The 16,368-nt window shown below is 44.9% G+C and overlaps 1 protein-coding gene across 2 annotated transcripts in view; it reads left to right on the top strand.

The window, feature by feature from the left end:
* The window catches only part of RASSF6 (Ras association domain family member 6), a 263,285-nt gene that overhangs the window by 77,427 nt on the left and 169,490 nt on the right, over positions 1-16,368 (top strand). The gene's annotated exons all lie outside the window — the stretch shown is intronic.

The raw sequence follows: 16,368 nt of genomic DNA, 5'->3' as shown, positions 1-16,368 counted from the left end.
ATGTCTGCTAAATGCATGTGTTGAAAATACTGCATGGTAAATGCACTGTATGGAAAAAACTTTTTTGTAAAGGGTGTTTCCCAATCCATAGACTTTTGTCATATTATCAGTATACCTTTCAAGCTTTTGCTTGTGTGTTACAGCACAGCAACGCACGACACATGCTACCCTTTGCTTAGCGCTAGTGTCAACTCTGAGATGTAACCCAGTTTAACGCCTTAACCGCAGCAGTTTTTCCGCCGCGGTGCGGGCGTTCTGAAGAGTGGGCGGGGCTGCGTCGGCCGTAGGCCGACGGCAGCACTAGGGAGGTAGTGCTGCCGTCGGCCGTTGGCCGACGGCAGCACGCAAGGGGTTAAGTGCATACACAAACAGTCTAATCTAGAAATTGAGGTAGAAAGAAGTCAGTAATAGTTGCTATGAAGTTGAGTTTATATTAAGGGCGATGCGATATATAGGTCCTGGTGTGCAAATATCATCATGTACGAGTGAATACACAAAACAATTCTCGATTCATCCATGTATGGCATGTTTTTAGGTGTGAGAGTATCTTTTCACAGCAGTGTTTTGTGGGCATTCGAATGCAGAAACACAAGCAAAGGGCCATTTCTTATGAAAATAACTGCAATAAAGTGTAGTGCAGGGCTTATCATTAGGACCCTTTCTTGATCTGGCTGAAGAGGGATTCATCTCTCACTACCATGTAATTTGTGTGCACCAAAATATGCTCTTTGACAATGCTTATGCAAAAGGGCCCACAAAGGAGTTTTTCTGGTATTTTTAAGTGTCAGCAACAGTCAGTTTTTGCTGTCTATTGGCAAGGTCTATTGGCTTCAATACATTGCATATACATAGATCAGGACTGAATGGACTTTTGGCTATTTCAAGTGTCTGCTTTTGAATCGATGACCCCACCCCCTTTTTTGAGTGTGTTGCGCCCCTAGAAGCATTTCAGTCTCACAGTGTTCTGATTAGATAAGCTGAATTCTTCCACCGCATGCTTGATTGGACTCTAATTTTACATACAGCTCCTATTTGTATCCTTGTTCACTTGTGCTGTTGTTTCTATGCCTGCCGTATGCTCTCATTTTACTCTCCTAACCATTCCCATCACCCACTTCCTGATGTTTCCATCCTGCTTCCATTTCACTTTACTTATTTGTTTAGCTGATATTTTTTTTTTTTTTTTTTTTACAAAGGCCAGGGCTTCTCGCGTTCAATCTGTACTCTTGCACACTTTGTTTTGCATTTTTATTTTAGTTTTACTGTAATGGTCCAACAAAGCATCTGCCATGTCACTTCGGTAAATGAGAAAAGGCTGCTATGCATAATTATATACACATTTGCATTCATCACGAGGCATATACACACTCTATATTTTTGCATTGGCATTGGACTCCTAGTGGGTTGGTTGCTGGGCCACCCCACTGCTGTTCACCGGCAAAGGATATGTGCAGCAGGGATTGTCTATTTGGGGAGGGGGGCGTTGTTGAAACCCATGGAAGATTGAATGCAGACACATCAATTTGGCCATGCCCTGCAGGCAAGCTTCGATTGTCAGGGCCCAACCCTTTGTGTGCATAGCAAAAGGCCGTCTGCAGCAGGGAGTTTGCCATGCTTTGGGTGTAGGGCACAGAGGGGCATATTATCAAGGGGGTTTAACTCCGCTTTTTTGTCTTTAAAAGCCAAGAAAGCGGAGATAAAATTATCTCCCTATTACCTAGCTGTCGCTAACACCAGTTAGCGACAGCTAGTAGGAGATAGCGACCATCTTGGGCCACACTTTGCATGTCAGTGATATTTATCACTAATCACATGCAAAGTGGGCGTGCCAAGATGTTAGCGACCTGAAACAGTCGCTAACATCGCTATCTCCTATTACCAACTTATGGAGATATTCGCGCTAAGCCCGAATATCTCCAAAAGCTAACACCTGCCCTGAGCAGTTCTTAGCCATGTTATCCAATGGGAGGTGGATAACATGGCTAAGAGCATTAGCTCGGTAATGCATGAATATCACTGACTTTTCAGCGATATTCATGCATTGCGGCCATTTTTTATCGCATTTGCGATAAACCTTGGTAATACCAAGGTTTATCTGCGATAAAAATCGCCGCAGCTCAGCGGTACATTTTTGTCTCTAACCAAGCAATAGCGATAATTATCGCTATTGCTTGGTAATATACCCCAGAGTCTGGCCAGAGGGTGGCACCCCACAAGGGGGATGAGGACAGTGACTGGCCATGATGTGATCCTTGCTTCTTTCTGGTGTAAAGTACCCCATTGTATTTTAAAGTGCATTTTACTGTGATTAAAGATAATAACTTGTTACCTTTATTGAATGTTACAGAGACCAACAATCAATATGAACTTTCACTTACTTACCGGCTCTGTTACACATTATGTAGATATTATTGATTATTGAAATGCAGAAATGAGCAGTGGCAAAAATCGCCATTGAACAAATTGAAGCTGCATTTGAACACTTCCACTACCAATGACAAGTTATTTCTAACTATTAAATCATACCAGAGTGTACATAAAACAACATATTTGTGCAAACCAAATAAAATATAATGAAAAGGCGTTTATAATAGTAAAGTATGTAATCAAATAAAATAAACTTTAAAATGTGATGGGGGATTTTGAAAATAGAAAAAGGAAAGAGCGTTTATAATAGTAAAGTATGTAATCAAATAAAATTAACTTTAAAATGTGATGGGGGATTTTGAAAATAGAAAAAGGAAAGATCTCATCGGCCACAGGCCGTGTGCAGCAGGGGAGAGTCTAGGCCCTGCAGCCAACCTTCACTGCACGCCAGCTGAAAGTCACGTGCGGTGACTCGCTTAGACACCTGCAAGGTGTTGAGGGCTTTGCTTGGCTAGAAATCAGTCCCTACAGCCAACCTTTGCTGCACATGTGCAGTGGGGATTGGACAGCCACATGGGAAGATGTATGCAGAGCCTCCTGGACTCCAGGCTTTGCTGTCAAGCACCCACTGTGCGTGGCAGGTGGCCAACAATCCAAACCGTCGGCGGTGGGAGCCTCAGTGCACGTTGCCTAAGGTAGTTGGGCATGTGCTCAACTTTGAATGAGGTCAAAAAAACTATAGAAATTGACTGGAAAAAACAAAGGGGCAGATTTACAATTAAGTGACGCATCAGTAGAGATGCGTCACTTTCCCTGTGTCACTCTGAGAAACCTTGCGCCACCAATAATGCGCCGCATTTACAATACGGCGTACCATGGTGCAAGGATTGACAGATACGTCAGAAATTCTGACGCATCTGTTGGGGCAAAAGTCACGCATTGCTGGAGTTGTGTCGCAAGCATGAAGCAACTCCAGCAATCCATTTTGAGGCCTATTCCCACAACACTGGGTCAATCCTTACCCATCCTACAAGCAGGCGTAAGGTTTTGAGGCAGTTGCATCCTAGAAATGATACAGGGAAATCTTGTAGATTTCACTGCGTCACTTCTACAAGGTTTTTTTGCGAGGGAACACCAACCCTGCATACATTATACCTGATGCGTCATGATGTAAGTGGGCCGCATTCTTACGCCTCTGCTGCATCACAAAAAGTGACGAAACGGCAGCACAAAAATGACGCAAGGGGCTTGTAAATCTACCCCAAAGATTTAAGTTACATAATTAGGTAGAGTATAATATATTACTTTGTATTTAAAAACCTCCCACCCTTAAATTGACTGAAAAACACAAAGGTTAAACTGACATTGTCGTTCGGTGTTAAAAGCAAGGAAAGACTTTTTAAGTAGAGGACGCCAGGCCAAATGTGTTCACACAAGTCCATTTATTAGGTTCAGGGTGCAACACACTGGCAAGAGCGGCAGAGCGCAGCAGCCGGTCGGGCCATCAAAGTCACAACTCAACTCCAACTGTCAGATTATCCTTCACATGCAAATTATCAGCTGGCATTCTCTGCTTAAAACATAACATAAAATCTTAGGCACTTATTTCCTTTTATGCTGCAAGACTTATACAGAATCTCGATTCCCCACAAATCTCACTTGTGTAGTGATAGTAGTGTTGTCTGTTTATTTCTTATTTTCTGACAGCTCGTTTCGCTTTCTTCGTTTTTGGGTGCGGTATTCTTTTCACCAATTCAACTGAAAATTGACTCAGTTTTTTTTATGTGTGATACTTTTCAATATGGGGTCACGTCAGCGTACTATTCGACTTGCAGACTCTACCGGTGACTTTTTTTTTCCCAAGGTGGCCACCATGCAGCGTGCTTACGTCCGCACACCGCGCTAGCCAGCACAGTCTTGCGCTCTTACTGTGCTCTCCTCACGATTCCCCACAACATCAAAGTCTGTCAGAACAGCCTCGCACACTTTGTTCTGCTATCCTTAAAAGTCTCTTCAACCTTAATGACTAACTTCACGAATTCCTTCTGTACAAACTGGCTTTACCTTGATCTCAAACAGAGTTGCGCTGTAGGTGCACCGCCCTTTTGAAATTAGTTTTTATCTGTATTCTTTGTGAAAGTATTCTCTGTTATGGGTGCTCCTGAGGAGACATCTTCTGACCAGTGGCGTCTCTGAACATAGGTTTAGAATGTACCGTTAACCATTAACGGCATCCCTCTAGGGCACAATTCTCCACTTACTCAAAAAAGGATTCAACCTCAAGTTCCATCTGAATGTTCAATAGTATTTATTTGTTCATTCGTTATTTGAAATTAATTCAATTTCTCATGTTTCATTCTTAATGTAATGTTTTCAATTGACATCATAAAGATTCCATCCCCCTATGCATTTCGGGCATTGGAGCCCTTCCTCAGGGAGAGGCACTAGAAATTCAAAAGCATATATAAACAAATGTCATTATATCGTGCATACCTAAAAGTTGGTCAAAGTACAGGTCAGCTGATAGTGTTGCATGCGTGCCACATGGGCATTTAAGTAGGTAAATTACGTTTGGTGTATCGCAGGTAGCTGTCACTTTTAATTTGATTTCATACCCTTTCATAGGGTGATTTAATTAGAGCGCCCGGATTTCCCAAACAGTGTGGAAGTAAACTATCGGAACTGCAGCACTGTGAAGCGGCGGTCGACCGTGTTTGAAGGTTAGTTACTGTTGTGATGGAACACGAGGATTTAATTTGTGGATATGCTGTTACCTATGGTACTGATGTTATCCGTTTTGTTGATATCTGCAGGCTTTACACGCTACATAAGACATCAGATTCATGTGAGTAACGTCCCTTGGCGTTTTTGATTTTTCGAACAGCATTTTATGTTTTTTCGGGTTAACAGTTGCACTGAGACACTTAAATCACACACGCACAATTTTTGAGCATGCAACACTATCAGCTGACCTGTACTTTGACCAACTTTTAGGTATGCACGATATAATGACATTTGTTTATATATGCTTTTGAATTTCTAGTGCCTCTCCCTGAGGAAGGGCTCCAATGCCCGAAATGCATAAGAGGATGGAATCTTTATGATGTCAATTGAAAACATTACATTAAGAATGAAACATGAGAAATTGAATTAATTTCAAATAACGAATGAACACATAAATACTATTGAACAGACAGATGGAACTTGAGGTTGAATACTTTTTTGAGTAAGAGGAGAATTGCGTGTGCCCTAGAGGGATGCCGTTAATGGTTAACGGTACATTCTAAACCTTTACCTTGATCTCCACAGGTCAGTTTCACACTTCACAATGCTTTAATCAATTTTCTGCTTCCTCCTCACAGTACACCTCTTTATTTTTGTATTGTCCCCATGCCTTACTTCATGTCACAACGGCTGTCTTTGTTGTAACTTCCTCCGTATAATTCTTCCGCTCCATCAATGATACTCGTTATCTTCACTTTAATTGTTTTCTGTACGCGTGGTTGCTCCGGTGTGTTGTCTTCCTTACCTTGTCGCCATTATTAAGTAGAGGACGGAAGGCAAAATGTGTTAACACAAATCCATTTATTAGTTTCAGGGTACAACACACCGGCAGGGGCGACAGAGCGCAGCAGCCGGTCGGGCCATCAAAGTCACAACTCCAACTGTCAGATCAACTGTCACATGCAAATTATCAGCTGGCATTCTAGAATGCCTGCTGATGGCAAGGCAGGGTTAGCGCGAGGGCAGGGGTCGCACGTGGAGGGGACGGGGGCCTACAGGGGACAGGTTATAGCGAAGATAAAAAGGAACAACATAACAGAACTAAAGTTTAATAAATGAAAACTTACAGAAATTCACCAGTTATAGTTTAGTGAACTAGCTGTAAATTACGTGGCCGTCACTTATACCACTGAAGATCTGAACTTTAGATTAGTGCCTTGTGATTGCTGCTGCAATTTAACTGTACATCTTTGACTTGTTTTCTTGCTTTGCAATATCTGGGTCAGTGGATTCAGGTACATTTTCCAGAAAGGTGGTGATGCTTTTTATTGTTAAATATTCTGCATTAAAACAGTTTTAACTTATAAGCATGCAAATGTTATAATCTATGTATGTTCACGTTTAGATTGACCATTGCTAATTTAGACCTATATTTTAAAATGGTTAACGTTAGTTGCCATCATGCTTTTTGATACATGAACATTTTATTTTTTAGGCGAAGCTGGAGTTCTTATTATCAAATGCAAAGTTCTTTGCTTTATTTTTACCATGTGAAGAAAAGTTTTTTTTTCTTTGTAAAAATCATGGAATGTTTTAATGAGTAGCGCATTCACAACAACACGTGCAGAGTACAGGCTGGTCCCTGTATCTCATCCAGTTATAGAAAATGTGAGTCTGAAGGACGCTGATAGAAGCAGGTATTCTGAAGAGTTCCATAAACCTAAGGAATAAATACTTGTATTGTTTGACCTGGCCCTTTATGCAGGGTCACCCCAGATGTTTGCCTTCTTTGTCTGCCTCCCTTTTCTGAACCTGTTATGTTGACTATAAGGACTCTACCCCTGCTAACCAGTGCTAACATGCTTGCACTCTCTCCTTAAAACACGTGAAGCTTGGCTTGCACCCAATTAGCACATTTAATTTAGTTGTAAGTCCCTAATGTTTGATATTACATGTATCTGGAGCCTGTACATTAAATGCTACAAATGGGCGGCAGCACTCATTGTGCCAGTCACTAAAGTAGCACTACAAAACATGTCTCTGATCTGCCATTGCAGCCTGTAATGCAGTTTTAAACCTTTTGCCAGGCCTATACCTTCCTTTTTGTTGATACTTATAAATCACCCATAAGGTAGGCCCTAAGCATCCCTAGGGCAATGTGCATTGTATTTATGGTTGAAGTTTCTTTATTGTGATTTCAAACATAATATTTAACAGCAGCTTAACAGCCTGTAAAAAACAGGGTACATAGCATATGATTGCATTATTACCCCCAAACTCTCCCCACCCTCCCAAACCTGGACCCAGATTTCCTCTAGAGTATGAGTACAAGAGGAAAAAAGTGGAGCTGCTACTAACCACCCCATGGACCCCTATTTTAGGTTTTAGATGGTGTTGCTTGAGGCCTCCTGACAGACGTAGAAGGCACAGCTATTTGGGCCAGGTGAGTTCACAGAATTCCGATGATAATAAATTCAAAAATGGCTTCCAAGGCTTAGGGAATGTTGAGCCTTGGTTTCTTAGTGTAAGAGTGATTTGCTCCATTCCCATTTTATACCACAATATATGGAGCCATCCTTGGTGAGTAGGAATGTGCCCGGTACCCCAGTGTACTAATATATTCTGCAGGGCCGCTAATAGAGCTAGGCTGATCTGTCTGCCTCTGTGAGATTTTAAGGGAACGGTAAGTGCATTAGGGACACCTAGGAGGTGCGTGTCTATGTCGCTAAGAATCTGAGCCCAATATGAGGCTGGTTTCGGGAAATCCCATAAAATGTGTAGAAGTGTGCTAGGGGACCCACATTGGCTCCTGCAATCGGGGGATTGAGTTGGCTTATACTTGTGTAGCCTGATGGGGGTAAGATACCAGTATGTGGTGATTTTGGTTGCTGTTTCTATTCCTCCCACCACTGAATTTGTTCCCTGTAATCGCTGGGTTGGTTCGAACTCTGTGTGCCATGGGCTCCATGTATAAAGCAGAGAGCAGAGGTGACAGATGAAAACTCTGCCTGGTGCCCCTGGCTATTGGGATTAGAGTGGAAGAATGCAGTTAACCCAAACAGTGGCCACTGGGCTATCGTAAGTACTAAATATCTATTTCTGGAATCGGTCCCTGTTAGATTTAGTTGGCATAGGTAGGTACCTGCGACAAATAGGGACCCTTGCGTCTAGTCAGGTTAAGGAGGTACACTCCTAAAATAACCCCTGCTCACCCCCTTGGTAGCTTGGCACGAGCAGATAGGCTTATCTCAGAGGCAATGTGTAAAGCATTTGTGAACACATACATTTGTGAACACATACAGTAACCCAGTGAAAACACAACAGATGGACACCACACAAGTTTTATATCAAAAATACGTACGTACATACGTATTCTTTATATAGACTTATCACAAGACCACAAATTACAAAAATCCACAATACTGTACTTAAAATGGTAGAATTAGCTTAGTTCTCTTTAGAACTTAAAATGCTACACTTTGAGTTCAATGTACTTTTGGATGCGTAACGCTATACAACGAAAGTATTGTAGGGAAGGTGATGCATCGGTCCCTTACACGCAGGGACGGGGATGTGTCGGTTTCTTACTGCTCTTCCGTGGTGATGTGGCTCGCAACGCCGTGATGCGACGAAGATCTGGTGCGATTAAAACAAAGATGGCATCTTCTCCTTGATGCGATACAATGCGTGCATGCCCGACGGCCGTGCAGCGACTCAACGATTCTTCTGACCCGCGACACGCCCTGCGACACTCTTCTCCGGTTATGCGGGACGCTCCGGCGAGGCAATGTGACAACTGCAGCGGCGACACCCTTGTTCGGTGATGCGACGACAGCGGCTGCGGCGGCGGCACTCTTCTCTGTTAATGTGAGACGCTTCTGTGATGCTATGCAATGTGACAACTACAGCGGCGACATCCTTGTTCAGTGATGCGACGGCTGCGGTGGCGACACTCTTCTCCGGTGATGTGAGACGCTTCTGCGATGCGATGTGACAGCCCCAGCAGCGACACCCTTGTTCAGTGATGCGACGGCAGCGCCGATGCGCTTCTTCCTCGTGAGTCATGCTTCCAGCTCCTTGCGACACGCAGTCCTCCAGAAAGCCCAACGCAACTGCAGGCACTTCCAAAGAACTCTTGGGGAGCTGGTGGTTGAAGTCTGTTGTCCCTGAGACTTCAGCAGGAGGCAAGCTCTTTTCCAAGCCCTTGGAGATCCTTCACAAGTTGAGGGAAGTACACAGAAAGTTCCTCTCTTCCCTCTTTGGCAGTCAGGCAACCACTGCAAGCCAACCCCCAAGCAGCACTTCAGCTTGGTATAGTCTCTCCTCAGTCTCTCTGGTTCCTCTCCTCAGCAAAGGTTTCTTCTTGTTTCCCAAAAGTGATCTGATTCTCTGGGGTCTGGGTCCCCCTTTTTAGGTCTCGCCTGGCGAAAGCAGCACATGCGCTGCTCTCGCCAGAGAGTACATTTTGGAATCGATTCTCCCAAAGCCTTACATGCACGCGCAGGGATGGACAAAGAGGGCTGCTCTCGCCATTTGTCCAAACCTAACAGCATGCGCTCCCATGTAAGGACAGTGGACGCTTACATGGCGTGCTTTCACTTTAAAAGCATTTTAAAGTGAAAGTACGCCGCCATGCGCGCGCGCATGCACTGCGCGCCAGCCCGGCCGACCTCCCTTGTTTTTGAAGGGCAGCCTTTGCTATTTTCTTATCAAAATGTCAGGTGCTGTCCGGTGACAGCAATGTGCACTTCAGATAATGTCCGGAGAGAGCTGGCAGGCTCGCGTGACCAAACCAGGGGTGTTTGTCCCTGGCTGCTGCCTCCTGACGCGATCACCGGAGGCAGAGAGGTCTCCAACCGCTGCCTTCCTGAGGACACCCCGTGCACAGCGCCATGTCCGGTGAGAATGAACCCGGCGTGCAGGTGCCCATCACCACAGCTGTCAATTCGGTGGCCGCCCAGGCAGGGGACTGCAGGCTGGTGGTGGCCGTGCTAAAGGTACGTTCCTGCCACATTACTTCCCTTCCTGGCCTTCTCTCACATGTAAAAGAAATGTAGCTTTTTCCTGTCGAAAGGAGTGTTTTCGGTATTTGCGACTCTTATTACACTTAAGCACGAGGCCCTGCAGGCCAGACTTCAAATTATTATGTGGTAGGCACATTTTTCAAAATAAAATATGTCTGTGTTAACATTCAGGAAGAAGGGGTACACCATTGGTTTACTTTTTCCACTTTAAGAGAAAAATGTAACATTTTCCAGCAGCTCAAACAAGCCTCTGGACTTACTTCTTAGAATGGTGGGCTGGTATATTTAGAAACGTGCGTGCACTATGTAGAGAAGGTAACCTTGGCTCATCCAGCAGGGACCATGTGCTTGCTAATGCCCTCGCTGAAAGCTGAAGATATATGAAACACATCTGCTGCTAGTTGTTTCAACTTGTCTACACATTTTTTGTAACACTTATACGTGCGTGTGGTGTGTGTGTACTTGCGCATGCCGGTGCAGTATCTCCGTAGTGCAAGTGTACTGGCATGTGTGTGTGCATGTTTGGGTGTGTGTGTGTGTGTGTATGTGTATATATATATATATATATATATATATATATGTCTGTGTGTTTCTGCAATGCTATCTCTGTGTATATATGTGTGCCATGTATTTTCATATATAAATTTGCATGTGTGGCAGAGTTTGCGTGACTGTTCATGAGTATGACTTCAGGATGTGTTAGGTGTGTGTGTTTCATTCATTGAGTGTGCGACATGTTATAGGACACGTTCAGTTGTTCGTAGAATGCAGTCAGTGACTCCCGGGTCTAGAAGCCACTGTAAATTAGGCATTTATGATATCACTCCATCTGCCTACTGTAAATAACTTTCAAGCTGTATCATGCCTCCCGTCTAGCGCTCTAGCTGTATAGTAAGATAACTCAGTAGATTAACATGATATTGATCTTTAGGAGCACCGGTTATTTACTGTACTTTGGTGAATTTTTGCTCTATAAGTGTCTACTATTTTATTTTATCTCCATACACAGTTTTGTTTTCCTGGGTTTAGTGGATGCGTTCACTTTATTTTCCAGCCACATCTTCTCTGACCACTAAATACAGTAATGCTTGGGATACAGACAACTGAAACGAATAGCTATCAACCAGCGTCCCCATTTAAAATGAATTCCATAAGAAAGGAATTTCTAATGTAGAGCCCTGCAAATGGCCCCCTGAGGGTACTGATAATGAAAGATTCAGTCATTGTACCCTCTGTGGCAACCTGCAAATGACTGAAAATGTGTAAATAATTAGGGGTGGGTGGAACTCGTGGAATTTCATCCGTGGAATTCCTTGACATTACATAACAAGCATTGGCATAGCCAATAGGTCTCACCTTTGGGACCTTATACGTATTTAGTTATGCAGCACAATATCCTTGGTGCAACAACATCAACTGTTGCATGGCTAAACACTTACAAGGTCCCAAAGTCGAGATCTATTGGGTATGCCAATGCTTGTTATACACAGTTTCTCTTTGTTTTCTGAAGGCAGCCAGGCCTTTGCCTAGTCCAAACCAGTTCTGGTCAGTCCTGGAGCACTCTGTTTACTTGTCAACTTCTTTCCTTTCACAGTGCAGGACAGAGACACCAGACACACTACAGGAGGTGGAGCCATCATTGTGGAGGGAAGGCACAGCCCTATTCAGGTCCCAGGTGCAACTCCTCCCACCCAACTGCATGCAGATCTCTCTATTCAGCCCTATGCTGACTCACCCTGTCTTCTGGAATCCCCCAGCCCCTGTCACTGAAACTCCATACAAGGAATACACAACCTAGCAGAGGCAGGTTTGGATAAACAAGAAAATACCTACTTTCTAAAAGTGGTATTTTCAAACACAGAATGTTAAAACCATCTTCACTAAAAGATGCATTTTATCATTCTGAGTTCAGGCATACTAAACTTGAATTTCTAACTAGTTCTCTGAGTCACTTAGGATTATAAGATGTAATATTCAAACTGTCCATTCTGGCCTATGGGGAACAGGTAGCCTTGCAATAGTGAAAAACGAAAATGGCTGTAATTCACTATTAGGACATGACACGCACATCAGGGCTTGTCCTACCTTATACTTACAATGCACCCTCCCCTTGGGTCTACCATAGGGGTGTGTGATATGAAGAAAAGGGAAGGTTTAGGGACTGGCAAGTGGGTACACTTGCCCAGTCAGCATGGCAGCAATAGCAGACCTGAGACACATTTTACAAGGCCGCTTCTGTGGGTCGCACAACCAGTGCTGCAAGCCCACCAGCAGTATTTGGATTTACAAGCCTTGGGCACACTCAGTGCAATGTACTAGGATCTGACAAGTAAACCAAATCAGCCAATCATGGAGTCACTAATCCATACTTCAATTTACAATAGGGAGAGCCTATGCACTCTAGCACTGATCAGCAGTGGTAAAGTGCCCAGAGTCATAAAACAGCCAACAATAGGTCAGAAGACATAGATATAGGTGAAGGCAAAAAGTTCAGGGATGACCCTGCAAAAAGGGCCAAGTCCAACAGTCCCCAATGCCAAAATGTACCTGGGTGGCCTCCAGATAGGGCCGTTTGACTCTGCCAAACGTCTTCTCAGCATCTATCGTCAGAAGCATGCGCTCCTGCCGGTGTCTCTGGGCCTTCTCTATGAGGTGAAGGACTCTTGTTGTGTTGTCACAACATTGGCGTTGCGTAACAAAATTCCGCCTGGTCTGAATGTATAAGGCCCAGGAGGAGGGGGTTAAGGCAAGAAGCTAAAATCCCTGTGAAGATTTTGAGATCTACATTTAACAGGGAAATCGTCTGTATGAGGAACATTGAGATTTAACTTTCCCTGGTTTGAGGATTACTGCGATGGATGTCATCTTCATGGATGGGGGAAGGGCTGCTGAGGTCCCCAGGTCATTAAAGAGTCTAGTGAGGAGGGGCGCCAGAGTCAGGCAGAAATTCTCATACAAGATGGTGAGAAGCCATCCAGGCCAGGAGATTTAGATGGTTTAAAGCGAGCTATACAGGAGATAAGCTCCTCTATACGAATGGGGCATTCTAGGTCTTCTGTCGGATCTGGGGTAAAAGTGGGAGTGTGTCCTGTCCGGAGATACACTGATATGTCCTCAGGTGGGGGATTCTGTGCAAAGTATAATTATTGATAGTATTCCCGCAATGCCTCTGCTTTGTGTGGGTCTTCGTTCCGTACCTGTCCTGTGGAATCAAGTATCTCTTGGACACGATATTTGTGCAGTTGGATCTTCAGTCTATTGGTAAGAAGGTGCCCGCACCTGTCCCCACTGATATAAAATTGTTTTTTGAGGTGGAGTTCTGCGTATTCTGCTCTGTCCATGTCAATGCCAGCCAATTGGGACATGGCGGTTTCTAGCTGCCTCCAGACCCTAGGGGCCCGGTCCATTTATGGATGTGTTTAAGATCTGCAACATGAAGGGAGAGTCGCTCCCATTTGTCCCGGTGGGTTTTATTCTCTAAAGCAGAGATAGCGATCAGCTCTCCACAGACTACTGCCTTCAGGGCATCCCACAGGTGGATATGGCGGTGGCAGGATTATCGTTGATGGCCAGGTAGTTATGAATAGCTCTGGAAATTTGTTTAACCTTTTCAGGGCGTTGTAAAAGACTTTCCCGTAGACGCCAGGTTCTGGAGTAGGGTTGTTGTGGGGTTTCGATTGTGACTACCACGTCTGCATGATCCGACAAAGATCAGGATTTGATGTAAATTTCCTGTACCCTAGAGGTGAGATTGGCTGAACCCAGGAAGTAATACAGCTTGGCGTATGTTTTGTGTGCGGATAAATAGTCTTGGTTCTGTGCGTGTGCGTTCCTCCAGATGTCAGTCTGGCCCTGCCCTTTCAGCCACTCCACCCCCCGAAGAGAGAGACCCAGTTTGGCTATGTCTTTGCGCTGATCTATCTAGCTCATTGTCTAGAACGATGTTTCGGTCTCCCCCACCAAGATCAAGAAGTTCAGGGTCCCCATAATCTCTGTAACCACCTTGCTAAGAAAAGGTTCCTCCCCTCATTAGGTGAGTACAAAGTGGCTATCGTAATTAAGCTTAAACCTATTTGTAGCCCATATGCCAGCATCCTGCCCCGAATTTTGGCCTCCTTAGATACCGCCTTGCCCTTGAAGTGTCATGAAATCAATATAGCTACCCCAGCCGATTAGTTCGGAAGGGATAAGAAATATTGATGAGGAAAAGAATGGGAGAGGAGCCTGTGTTCGTCCCTGGTAAGAAGGTGCTTCTCTTGCAGTAGACAAATATGTGCCCCGGAATTCTCTAGATATCATAGAATCGAGTTCCTTTTCAAGGAGTGATTAAGACCCCTGACATACAGTGTGAGTACTTTTAATCTGTCTGCATTAGGTAGTGAAATAAGGTCGCTGTAAGAGCCTCCCTTGAGTGTCTGAACAAGTGGGTGGGCAAGGGAACTGATAAGTTCCATGTTTCAGGGTCACGGCATCTGAGGTGCATTTGAGGCAATCCCGGGTCCAAATAAAGATAGAAAACAATAAATCGCCCAAACACTTGGCGATAAACAACCAAAAACTAAGATTAGCATGGGTATTGTCCATGTCCAAGTCCTGCAGGTCCATGGTGTTCACAATATAGGGATTGTGGACGTGGCCCCCGACCCCCCCACCCCAACAGGGCCCATCGGGCCCACCCCAGCCAATTCGAAGAGCAATGTGGTAATGCAGAAGTGGAGCTGAGAGCGAGAGGGAGAGCCAACAGAGATTTAAATTCTGAAACCGCCTACAAGGTCCCTTTATATGGCATCAGGGTGTCGTGGGTCTGGATGGCTCTCCGGATAGGGAATCAATGACCACCTGTCTGTCTTTGGCTATGGTCTCTGGATCTGGATACAGTTTGGTCATGGAGGATCTCATATTACCATGACCTCTATTTAACTTCCTGTTGTGGTCCTTGGACTGGCTCTGTGGGTATTTGACTGTGGTTTCTTTCAGACCCAAAATGTGACATGCCTCCTCTAGAGTGCGTGTTTGGTGCAGTTTCCCTCTGAGACTAAATATTAGGTGGCAAAGGTAGGCCCCCGAGTATTGTTCTCCTGCTGCTCGGAGATACGCGGTAATCGGGAGGAAAGCTTTACGTTTCTCGAGGGTCATGGCTCCAACGTCTTGGTATAGAACCGGATGGTGGCCCTGATATTGTAGTGAATGATTCTTTCTTTCCCGCTGGAGGATGCGTTCTTCAAAGGGAAGACGTGAACACATGTTAGGATGTCTGGTGTTGGGGGGGTAGGCGAGCATCTAGGGCCAACCCTGTGTGTTCTGTCAAGCTTAATGTCCAGTTCTGGGGGCCTCCAGGTTAGATCGAAAGAGTTCCATCATGAAGGAGAAGATGTATACCCCTCCCCCCAGAGGGAACACCTCATATGCGGATGTTATTCTGGTGTGATCTGTTTTCCAAATCTTCGTTGTGGGCTTAGAGATCTAGGTCTTGGTCGCTGAAGTGTAGGATTTCTTGCTATAATTCTTCCATTTCTTCTTCTCTGCTTGCCTCTTGGTCCTTCGGGCAGAGATTCTGTCCACAATCCCATCTATGTCCCTCTGGACATCTTTTAGTTCTTGGGCGAGCTCCTTCTTAAAGGATTGAAGATCTTCACGGAGGGAGCCGAACAGCAACTCCAGATATGGACGTGTGATCGGGACCTCCAAAGCAGCAGCGCTGGGGGCCCATCGGAGGATGATGTTGATGATATATCACCTAATTGGGCCCCGGTGGGCTTTAGGAACATGTCCTTGAGGTTGCGGTCTTTCCTCACTTCCAGTCGCCATGTTAAGGGATGGGTGGTGTCCCAGAGATTGGCCTGGGGGAAGTGTTGTCAGAAGATTGATAGATCCATCCCAATGTTCCCACTGCAGTCTTCCGGGTCAGGTCTAGTTATCTGATCTCGGGTGCCAGTCTGAGTGACTTGCCCTGTGGGCACCTCCCAATGATGGGTGGGAGGACTGGTCTGCATTGTCACTCGTGTGAGGTTTGGGTATGCTTTAGGCCTTCACTAAACACACAGTGCCATGTCTTCGCTCTGGCCTGGATGAGAATGGGCCCCTGGAAGCAGCCACCCTCTGTGTGCTTCAGGTAGGTTTAGGCAATGGACTGCCAGTGGCACCGCAGATAAGTTCTGTACTGACCCCATGTATATTAGGTGGGTTTGGGGCTACTCAGGATGATTCCCCGAGAAGAACAGTTGTGCCTTTCCTCCTCTAAGAGGTTCTGTGC

This window comes from Lissotriton helveticus, chromosome 2_1 (genome assembly GCF_964261635.1).
Source record: "Lissotriton helveticus chromosome 2_1, aLisHel1.1, whole genome shotgun sequence".
In the NCBI taxonomy this organism is placed as follows: domain Eukaryota; kingdom Metazoa; phylum Chordata; class Amphibia; order Caudata; family Salamandridae; genus Lissotriton; species Lissotriton helveticus.
Note: the sequence above shows the minus strand (reverse complement) of the source record. Positions and strands in the feature narration are given on the sequence as shown.